We start from the raw sequence: 9,911 nt of genomic DNA on the forward strand, positions 1-9,911 counted from the left end.
ACACTGACTCTTTTGATCACTGACTTCATTCTCCATTTATAACAAATGAAGCCTCATTTACAGAAATGGCACAATGACATCAGTGGGTATGTTTTAAAGAGTGAGTCGACTCGAAGGAAATATTTACTGGCAAACAGCAAGGGTGCTCAGATAGGATAAGGCCTTAGAAGAGAGAACAAAAAAGGCTGTTTCTGGAAGTGTGACCCAGCGCAGTTTCTGACAGGTTGTGGTGAGGAGACAGCTGCACACAGGGACAGGGACTTGCCAAGGTCACACAGTGAGTGTGATGACAGAGGCAGGACTGGAGTCCAGGGCCCCCCAAGTCAACAGCTTCCCCTGCTCACCACCACCTTGGCCGAGTGGTCAGGGCAATGGCCCAGCTGCAAACCTGATTCTGTAGCCCAGGCAAAGGCCACAGTGGCATCAGGAACTAGGACAGTTGCAGGTGACACTAGGCAAATAAGCAGTGTCAATGGCCATTACTGAAAATGAAAGGTTCATGTGACCAGTAGAGGCCTAGGCTGAGTCATTTCAAGATGAGTGTCTTCCGACCCAGGAGCCCTGGGCACCTGACTGCATTCATGAATACTCATAGAAGCTGCTCTGCTATGCTGCGAAGCTGTCTTCTCAGTGTAGCTTGGTGAGGTTTTGCAAGTAGGAGGTCTGAGCAGGTTAGAAAGGGTTTGGTCATTTATTTTTCCAGCCTGGCTTGTGGAGAGTTGCTCAGATCTCTGCACTAAGAGCATTCAGCTCCTTCCTTCACAAGCAAACAAAACAAAAAACTTCAAAATATTTTTAGGTTTTCTCAGTCTTACTTGAACTACCTTGTGGTTGGGTATTTTTTCATTTGTTTGTGCATTTTAGAGAGAGAGAAAGAGAGAGAAGGGGGGAGGAGCAGGAAGCATCAACTCCCACATGTGCCTTGACCAGGCAGGGCCTGGGTTTCAAACTGATGACCTCGTCTTCCAGGTTGATACTTTATCTACTGAGCCACCACAGGTTGGAATAAAGTTGCAAAACTTGTTATTAAGTCCCCTGTCTCCTTCCTGTCACTTTGTTCCTAGCTTTTAATCCTGGCATTCAATGCTATCATCACTGTGTCCTCAATCAGCCTTCCCAGCTACCTCCCACCAATCTCCTCTTCACACCACGTTCCAGCCAAAATAGACCCTGAGGCACATGTGGACAGACCATGCCTGCCTCTGTCACCTTCCCACTCAGCATTCCACAAAAGCCAGGCCATCTGCCTGGAATCCTTCTCTACACTTGAAATCCTTCTTCAGATCCAATTTAAATGCTGTCTTCTCCAAGAAGCCTCTCTGGATTGTCCCAAGCCCTGTTTGAAACTCCAATAGCTGTCTATTGCTACCTGGTTATGACAATTAGACTAGGCCTTGAATGATCATCTCTACAGTTGTGGGCGGGGTTTTCCTCACCTCTGTGTCCCAGAGTTCCTACACCAGAGCCTGACTCATGGAATTTCCTGAACTCAGACATGCCTTGGGTTTAATCCCTAGCTCTGTGGGCAGTACTAATTAGGATCCCTAGCTCTGTGGGCAGTTCTAATTAGGGTGTGACACCAGGCAAGTCACCTAACCTATCTACTCAGCTGTGAAATGGGAATGTGAATTGCTCCTTCATAGGAAAGGCATGTACAACACTTAGCATGCTGCTGGAAGTCTACTAGGAGTAACACATCATAGCTATCATTAGCAATGTGGGTTGTAATGAAAGTTAACACTGTTTGGATTGGCAGGTACAGTCCCACCTTTTGGTGGTCCCTGGAGGAGTCTGGCCTGAAATGTTCCATCTGCCTCCCACTTGCCTCTCTGCTGTCTGGGCCTCCCTTATATTCTAGCCCCCAGGCATGCCCCAAATGTTCTCACTGTCTTCCTGCATTTAAGGGGACTGCGGTCTTATTTGTGTTAAGATGCAGTGATTGGGCCCTGGCTCTCCTCTCCTGGGGGAAGGAAGCTAGGCCCAAGGGAGGAGGGGCTTCCTGAGGTCTCACTCCCCCAGAGCCACTGCTCTCAAACCTGTGGGCTCTGTGGTATCACCGCGGCATTTCCTTCCCCCAGATCTGGCACAGATGTGGCCACTGAAATGCTACTAAACTTCTTCCCCTCTGTTTTCAAGGAACAAAGACTCTTTTCAAGTCCATGTTTTCCTTAACAAATGCACTCATATAAGAGAAGCGTGATTTTCAGGCCTTCCTTTCCTGAACTAGGAGAGATCTCAGGGCAAGAAAATTTCCCACAGGCCTAGCCTGCGCTCCAGCCTGGAGTCGATCATAGACCAGGCAGCCAAATCTGCTCAGGCCAGTGTGCGGTGACCCTCTGGGAATGAATGGGGCATTTCCCTTCCCAGGTATAAGGCAGCCCTGCAGATGGGAGGGAGGGCCAGGGGCAGCTAAGACCCTGGACAGGCGTGCCAGGCTGGAGTTCCACCCCGAGGGGCAGGAGCAGGTGAGACGGCCTGAGCTCGGTGCCAGGAACGGAGGAGCACAAGAGAGGCGTGCCTTTGAGCCAGCCACTAGTGAGCAGCCAGAGAGGGGCGGGACAAGTCCAGTGACGGCTATGGAAACAAAGTAGAAGGTAGAACTTCGCAAGGGCCAGTGTGAGCATCACCCCTCTGCCCCTCACAGCACCTTCTGTGGCAGGTTCCTTACCATCCGCACTTCACTGTTGAGGTCAAGCTGGCATACACGGGGTCTGTTCCAAAAAACATCAGTTAGTTGGCACCATTTGATCTAAAAGAAGAAAAATCCTCCCAAGTGTTCAGTTGAGGGGGGGACAGGAGAGTGGGGTTGAGAAACTAGGAATGTCTACACAAGCCCCACCAAAAATGCTCACCCTTAAAGTACTGAGTAACTCCGTGAGGATTCGCAGAGGCAAGGGAGATCAGAACTCTCTAGCAGAGCTCTGGCGCCCCAGCCTAAGTCTGGGTAAAAACGCAGGGTCTGCTTCAGGAATGTGAAGACTGACCATGCGAAAAAAACCCAAGAGGCTCCCCTATGGGAAGGACCTGGGTGATTTTTCTTTTAACATAGTCAACAATCTGAGTTTTTTAAAATCCCAAGCAATCCCCTCTCTGAAACCAGGATCAGCAGACGGAGAAGGTGAGGATTATCCGCTTTCTCTGCTACCAGAGGATTTCACTGTGTCCTGGAGTCTCATTGGTGTCAGACGCAGGCCAAAGGGAGTGGGAAATGAGATGAAAAGGCCAAGCAACCTATTCCATTGTGACAGTAGATTTCAACTCTTGATTTTAGTTGGTATGGTAGATTCACATCCCACCGCATGTCACAGCCACTACCGTGTCACTTTGCTGTTCCTCTCACTAAGGAGCTAGTGACAATGTCCTCATCCTTGAGTCTGCTAAACTTATGACTTGCTTGGCCAGTAGAATTTGACAGAAGTAATACGTTGTCATTTTTGGGTCAGGGCTTCAAGAAGCCTATGCTTCTGTCAAAGGCAAGAGCAGATGCCCGAGCTAGTCTGCCAGAGGATGACAGATGTGAGCGGAAGACCCAGTTACCCCCTTACCAAAGAGGAGGCCATCCTAGGTCAGCTGACAGACAGCCAAGCCCAGTCATGGGAGAGAACCCAGCCAAGAACAGCAGAGCCTCTGGGCCTCCTTGCAGCTGGCCCCACAACAAAAGCAATGAGCAGTTATCGAATGTCTCTGAGGTTTTGTGGCTGTTTCTAATACAGCATTGCTGTGGTAACAGATAACGGATACATTTAGTTCATTAGTTTTCATCAGATAGTTGGGCATGAAGGCATGTGGTCCCTAATGCTTCCCCATCCCAAGTACAGGTTTCTAAGAAAACTTAGCCAAAAAGGACTTGGAAGGGGAAAGCTACTTGTTGGCTCCTGAATTTTAAACTAAAGCTAAGATAATTTTTTCTTTGTTCAGAATACCACCTAAAGAATCAATAGTTACACTCATTAAACATCCTTATAACAAATCAACTGGACTTCCAGCTCATCTTGGCTTCCTCTCAAAAACCTTACTAAAAGGATAGTGAAGAGGTTATTTTTTTAAAGGATAAACACACAAAAATGGGGAGAAGGAAAGAGGAGACAGCAAACAAGACATTTCAAGAAAACTTTGGAAGAAAAGAAAACAATGAACAACTGATGAAAAGAGTTGGACTTCAGCTTTTTCTCTCTCCCAGAACCTACAAGGGCTATGCTTGAAGAAGCAAGGTGCTTGAGATACTGGAACCCCAGAAAGTCTCAGGGATCAAACACACCTGCCATTCAAAAGGCAGGGGTGCTGGAAGGGACTGGAGGTAGTGACTTGACTGGAACTTGTGTTGAACTACAGTAAAGGAGTAAACCAAGGGGGTCGAAAGGTGCTGTCCAAGAAATGAGTGCCAACGAGGGAGAGAGGCCCCAAAGGAGAAAAAGAAAAGCCACCGGTAAGCGGAGGGGGCACAGGGTGGTGGCCCCACGGTGGACTTGGAGCATGGCCCAGGCTGGAGCAGAAGACACAGGTCTCCTGAAGGGGTGTCTCCACTATATTTAGAGGAGTTCTACAAGTGTTTTGGAGAATTTAGAGAGAAATTAATGATAGTAATATAGAAAACAAAGCAAACAACAACCTAAGAGGCATTTTTTATTTACTGCAGGAAGAATTAAAGTTGTAAAAAGAAGGAATTGTCATTGTTGTACACTACATGTCCCAGCTGTGAACAATACTCCATTGTTATATTCGCAAACACACTGAATATTGTTGTGTTACTGAAACTTGTACAGAACTGCAGTGGAGGGTGAGGGAAGAAGACACCTGCGTGTGTGTAAGGGTGTCAGCGAAATTCTACCGCGCGAAGCCAATAGATACAATTTTTTATTGAAAAAGTCAGAAAATAGAGGTATAGTCATATTATTTTAAAATATGGAGATGAAAAATACAGAGAAAAGAGTTAAAAATGATTGTCTCAAAGAAGCAGGACTGGGGTTGGGGAGGAGTGAGACAGAGGACTGCTTTCTTGATCTAGGAGCCTTGCAGTACCAATGAGCTTTTTGAACAATGTGCATATATATATATATATATATATATATATATATACACACACACACACACACACACACACACACATTACTGTGATAAAAAAATTTTAATTAATTTAAAAATCAATTGAGGGCCACATGTATTAAAATGACAGACTGTAATATATATTCATTAAGCAAACATTTGTTAGTCCCCTACAAAATCAGTCAAGCAGCCCTGATTGACATCCTCCTTCCACCTCCCCAGGTAACTGCCTATTGGGGAAAACAGGCTCACTACATGCTGAGGACCCTATACCCCATGTAAGGACACAATAGCACAATGGAACAGAGGGGGAAAGCTTTACAGATGAGGACATGCTAATCCTGGGTTTATTTCTTCTATCCATCTGCTTCTTAACAACAAAGAACTTAAACTCTTGGTAAGCTAATATCACCTTCTTAACATATTTTGTACCAAAAACAGGGCTGACTATCACCACTGTCACAGTTCATCAGCTTCAAGAAGCCAACAGCTAACCTCTAAGACTGTTCAAAAATGAAGCAGTAGTGAGCTCCCAGACACAGAAGCATCCAGGCTGAACCTCAAAGGTGGATGTTTATCAAGAAGCCTAGGAAGGTGGGAGGGGGACACCGTCTGTCACAATCCTGGAGTCTCCTGAGACTAGAGAGACATCAGTGGCACACAGACTGCCTGCCTTTCACTGTCCCTGACAGCCACAGCGAGACCAGTGGATGAGATAGCAGCTGCTGACCATTGGCCCTGACCTGGAACGATAGCAGGTCGGGTTCAACATCCCGAAGCAGTGCTCCAGTTCACTGCACAATCAGATATCGTCTGATCACTCCCCCTTGGGGAGCTGTCAGCCCCACTGCTTCCTGGTGTCAGCCACGAGAAGGGAAGCAATTCATTTACTGGGTCTGACTGGTTTAGAGGAAGACTCTGACTCATAATGATAAAACCCAGCATTTACAGAGTGGCATGATAAGATTTAATATGCATATATGCCCCCAAGCCTGTTGAGGTAAGGATTCTTGTGTATTGTAGAGGAACCCTGTTTTTACAGATGATGAAACCGAGACTCAGAGGGCTATTTAAATAGTTCAATATCATAACCCTTTAGTATGTGGGGAGGGTAGAACTTGAATTCTATCTAGTCATTGCAACCCAGTTCCTAAGCTGTGGATCTTAACCACTGTAAACTATATTACCTCTTGGAGTCAGCATCAAGGTCCCCTGTTTCAAACCATGGCCCAGCCTGTTGCTCCCCAATGCACAATTGTGTTTACACTGTGCTTGTTCATGCCAGTGCCCTCCTGCTGTGGGGTGTATCTGTTTCTCCCTTCATCTCTGTCTCTCTGAGTATTTCCTTCTCCATGAGAGTCCGTGTCTCCATCTCTTCCTCCCTCTCTCATTATGTCTGTTTGTTATTGTTTCTCTCTGTGTTAGTCATGTTAGTCACCTTTGTTCTATGTGTGCATGTCTCTGGGTGTGTACCTGCTTTTATCTGCCTGTTGCCCTCTGAATAACTGAGAAAACAAATTCCACAATAAATGGGTGGATGGATGGATTAATGGATGATGGATGATGAGTGGATGGATACACAGATAGATGGGAGACTGCCTCCATCCCAAACAGCAGACATGGTAATGAGCAAGCATACCCCAATCCAAGTGTAGCCAGCAGCCAAGTTTCCCGAAGCCATTGGTCAGGCTCCTCCTCTATCACCCTCCCACCCCAAGGCCTGGGCATCCCGTTTCCATCTGAATACAAAGCCACTTCTCCACAGCTTGGTGGTTTGTGTCCAGTTTTATTGTTGATACAGATCTTTATCTGCCTGGGGCTTATAACTGACATTTAAATTACTCTGCAAACAATGACTCAATATTTATGGATTCTTGGACTGATGTATTTGTCAAACCTGGTGTCCTGAGTTTCTCCCAGGTCAAAAGGAGACATGAGCCAAGGTCAAGGCTTTGCCTAATCAGAAATGAGGGAATGGGTCTGCCCCTAAGCAAAGGTCCCAACTTGGAATACAGCTGTGTCTCCCTAGACCAGCAGTTCTCAACCTGTGGGTCGCAACCCCGGCGGGGGTCGAACGACCAAAACACAGGGGTCGCCTAAAGCCATCGGAAAATACATATTTCCCGATGGCTTTAGCCGCTGAGAAGCCGCGCGCTAGCGTCTGCAGCAGCGCTATTCAGCTTGAACACACCCCTTGTTATGGACGTGCGTTCCAAAATGAATGCCTGCAGTCATGCGCAGATGTGACTGCATCATCCGTCAGGGGCCTAAGGGAGGGGGGGGACGCTCCACAGTCCATAGCAGCGCAGCTGATCGTCCATAGCAGCGCATTACATGTGTCCAGCGCTTGCTGACATCATCAGTGGGCGGGTGCAGCAAGGACCGGAGGACAGAAGCCTAGGAGGCGGAGAGGCAAGAGGCGGAGAGCCAAGAGAGCCTGCGAGACAGCCTGCTGGTGTAAAAAAGGTTAATAATGTAAAAACAGTACACACACCATACACACAATACTGTGTAAGTGTAAGGTGCTTTGTGTGTAATCATTACACAGTACACAAAGCAGCTTACACTTACACAAAGCACCATACATTTACACAGTGTGAACTACATCGGTCTTATACTATAAGAGACCACTATAAGATGTAGTTCACACTGTTCCCCAATGTATAATTATCTCCCATATCTCCCACTATTTTCCCATATTCTGAATGAGGAAACTGCTGAAATCAGTGGTTTCCAGCATTGAATCCGCCTCCTATTGATTTCATAGGGAGTTCGTGGATTTTGTGGAAGAGCTCCCGAGAATCTCGGGCTACCACACAATCCGCTGCAGCCTCCTTTTGATTTCAATAAGAGGCGGAGAAATGACAGTTTCCGACATATTTCTTCCTCTCCTATTCAAGTTAATGGGAGGCCACAGCAGATTCCGCTCAAATATAGAGCATGTTGCTTAATTTTTTTCACGCTGGAACTTTTCCTAGAGCAGAAAAATTCCAAAGGTGGAATCCGCCATCCCCAATAGACTGAAAGAGGCCTCACACTGAGGAATCTGCTGTGTGGATTCTGCGTGTAAAAGATCTGCCTCCTATAGAAGTCTGGCTCAATGTCATGTTCCTCAAAGAAGGCAGATAATGTAGGAAACATGTAAATTTTATTTTTATCCAATTTATTTTTCCAAAGCTGAAGTTTCATTTGGAATGATTTAATTTTTTTGGATAAATCGAGGCACGTTGCATTTGGTCCTTGCAGTGATAAATTTAAGTCATTCAAGATGACAAAGATGTCCACCAAGTAAGCTATTTTCTGCAGCTCAGTTTTATCGCTAAAAAAATGCTTCGAATTGCGGTCTTGCTTTCTGATTAAAAAATGTTTTCAGTTCATCACGAAGCTCAAAGACACGTTTTAAAACTTTTCCTCTTGACAACCATCTGACTTCAGTGTGAAATAACAGAGCATTGTTTGGCGCATCTAGCTCGTTGCACAGTTGCCAAAACAGCCTACTGTTTAAGGCTCGACTTCTGTGAAAGAACATTTGCACATGCTTGCAGACGAAATTTCATCATACTTTTCTAATCTACCTGACACTCCATTTGCACTTGTGAGAAGTCCATTCACAGTGAAAGTTGAAGATGTTCCGGAGACAGCGCAAGAAGAGTTCATTGACCTAATTAACAATGATGCAGCAAGAACAGATTTCTCTACGATGCCACTGACAAAATTCTGGATTAAGTGTTTACAGTTATATCCTATTCTGTCTGGGACTGTGCTGCGCCTTCTTCTTCCTTTTCCAACAACATATCTTTGCGAAATGGGGTTTTCCAGCTTGCTGGTCATCAAATCTAAATACTGAAGTACACTTCTTGTGGAAAATGATCTTCGCTGTGCCCTTGCAAAGACTGCCCCAAGAATTTCTGAATTGGTAAGCAAGAAGCAACCACAACCATCTCACTGAATTTGGCAGCATACTGTTGCAAAATATTGCACTGTTGTTTACTGGTATATTACTATTGTTATATTTAAACCCATGCTATGCCATGGTGAAATGTTATTTATTGGAATTAGTAATAAATATTTCTCAATATATAATTAAATATTGTTTTTGTGATTAATCACTATGTTTAAATTATGTTTGATTTGTAGCAATGAGAATACATAATGCATATCAGGTATTTACATTCCGAATCATAACTGTAGCAAAATTACAGTTATGAAGTAGCCACCAAAATTATTTTTTGGTTTGGGGTCACCACAACATGAGGAACTGTATTGCGGGAGTCACGGCATTAGAAAGGTTGAGAACCACTGCCCTAGACTATCTAACTAGACCATGGCAGTTTCCCATTGGAAATTCAGTTCGCTTCACAGAGAGTGGGCATTTCCTGTGTGTGCAAAGCACCATATTAAGCCTGCATGAGAGATGAGGATGACTGAAATTACGTCCCCATTCTTTAGGTTCCCGCACTAGGTAGACACAGAGGCACACTTAGGTAGCTACAAGCAGAGTGCCTCCAGAGATCCAAACGCAGGTCATGGGGAGAAAGAAAGGAAAAAGTAATTCTAATAAGAGAAACTTCTTGCAGGGCTCCCTGGATGAGGAAGGACATCCCAGGAGGGAAAAACTGCAGGACCAAAAAGACTTAGAGATACAGAACAAGGAAAAGTTTGTGGGAAAGTGTCATGGAAAGGTAAACTGAGACCTGACCCTAGGGAGCTCTGAACACCAGAGGCATGTGGCTGTCCTTCTGCTGGCAAAAGGGAGCCATTGCAGGTCTTTGAAATCGGGAGACACCCCCATAGAGCTCTGCATCCAGGAGCTCTCTGGGAGCAGCAGGAAGTGGGGACCGACACTGTCAAGGGTGGAGGGTCGGACC

The 9,911-nt window shown here is 45.7% G+C and overlaps 1 pseudogene; it reads left to right on the forward strand.

Annotated features, from left to right (window-relative positions):
* Window positions 1–8,992, forward strand: part of LOC136335537 (SCAN domain-containing protein 3-like) — a 457,801-nt pseudogene extending 448,809 nt beyond the window's left edge.
* The last annotated feature ends 919 nt before the right edge of the window (window positions 8,993–9,911 follow it).

Source organism: Saccopteryx bilineata, chromosome 4 (assembly GCF_036850765.1).
Source record: "Saccopteryx bilineata isolate mSacBil1 chromosome 4, mSacBil1_pri_phased_curated, whole genome shotgun sequence".
NCBI classification, from domain to species: Eukaryota; Metazoa; Chordata; class Mammalia; order Chiroptera; family Emballonuridae; genus Saccopteryx; species Saccopteryx bilineata.